We start from the raw sequence: 1,800 nt of genomic DNA, 5'->3' as shown, positions 1-1,800 counted from the left end.
AGAGAGAGAGAGAGAGAGAGAGAGAGAGAGAGAGAGAGACAGAGGTCCTTTCTCATTTTCCTTCAGTTACATTTTCTTTAGAAAAATCAGGCACAGTCACGTTACACAAAATAATTGAAGTAAAATTTAACTTTTCCTTGTCATCTTTCTCCTTGCTATGCTGGTGTGGCCATATCAGATAACCACTGGAAGCACCACAAGGTCAGTGGTTCAAACCCACCAGAAAGACTCAGGAACCCTATACAGGGCACTGAGAGTCAGAAAGGACTTGACAGTACTTAACAACAACAACAACAACAACAGTGCTGCTATTAATAGTTTTCTTCCTTTTGAAAAATATATTTTACAGTCATGTCAAATTTTATAGACCTTTTAAGATAACTGGGGTCTGTATTTCTTGATTTTATTTTTCTATGTTCAAATCCATTAATTTTTGCTTTTATTTAAATAATTACTTTATCTGCTTTTTCTTACACTAGATTTTATTATTTTTCTAATTCTAAGATTTGAGTATTCAGAAATGTATACATCTTCTTGCTTATTAGTTAATGCATTTAAGGATAGGACTTTCATCCTTACTAGTGCATTGGCAATAGTTTGTTATTTTAGTATGTAGTGTTCCCACTTTTATGATACTTTGCATACAATTTTATTATTTTGTTGACCTAGAGTTTTTTGGCCAAAGTTGTATATTTTTAAAATTAGAAGTAGATGGGAATTTTATGAAGTTAATTAAAACCCTTTCCTGTTAAGTCAGTTCCAACTCATACTGACCTATGACAGAGTAGAACTGCCCCATCGGATTTCCTAGGCTGTAATTGTCATAGTCCTGGTGTGGCGCTGTGGGCTGATGTGCTGGACTGCAAAGTCACTTAAACTTTAAGGTTGGCCATTCAAGCTCACCAGCTGCTCCTCAGAAATCCTATATGGGGTCCCTATGGGTCAAAACTGACTTGATAGTACTTAGCAGCATCAACAACAATCTTCATAGAGGAGTCCTGGTGTGGTGCTGTGAGATGATGCATTGGACCACAAGGTCAGTTTGAACTGCAAGGTTGGTGGTTCAAATTGACTAGCTGTTCCTTGGAAATCCTACACAGGGTTTCTCTGAGTTGGAATCAAATTAAAGGCACTTAACAATAACAACAACAACAATAGCAAAATCTTCATAGTAGCAGATATCCAGGTCTTTTCTCCCACAGAACGTCTGGTGGGTTTGAACACTGATCCTTAGGTTGACAGTCAAGAGTTTTCACCATTTTTCCTTACCTATGATACATTTTCCCCTTGTTTTTCCATTTCTTTATTTCAAGGACTTCTAAAGTTAGATGCCTAATCTCATGAAATGATCATCTTACTCTAATTATTTTGTTGTCATATTGTTCTACTTTGTAGAAAACTGCCTTCATGGTCTCTTTCAACCAGCAAAACACAGACTTCGTAAAATCAAGGGACCAAAATTAAGATACCCTATTTTGGAATAACAAGACTTGTGTTCAGGCAAGCTCTGGAATCTGCGTATCTTACTCTGGATAGCGGGAGAAGGTAAGAAAGAAATTATAAAGAAATACAATGTTTTGAATTTTGTGGCATAATTTATTTTATTCACTACCCCAAATTTTAGATATTTCCCCAGTATCTTTTTCACAGCTGCTTTCACTTCCTTGTTTTTTAGGCTGTAAATCAGTGGATTCATCAGGGGTGTGACCATACTGTACTGCAAGGATAAGAGCAAATCCAGGGAGGAACCAGATGGAGGCATGAGATAGCAAAGAAAACCTGAACCAAAGAAGAGGACCA

Source organism: Chrysochloris asiatica, unplaced genomic scaffold (assembly GCF_000296735.1).
Source record: "Chrysochloris asiatica unplaced genomic scaffold, ChrAsi1.0 scaffold00568, whole genome shotgun sequence".
Taxonomy (NCBI): Eukaryota; Metazoa; Chordata; class Mammalia; order Afrosoricida; family Chrysochloridae; genus Chrysochloris; species Chrysochloris asiatica.
Note: the sequence above shows the minus strand (reverse complement) of the source record.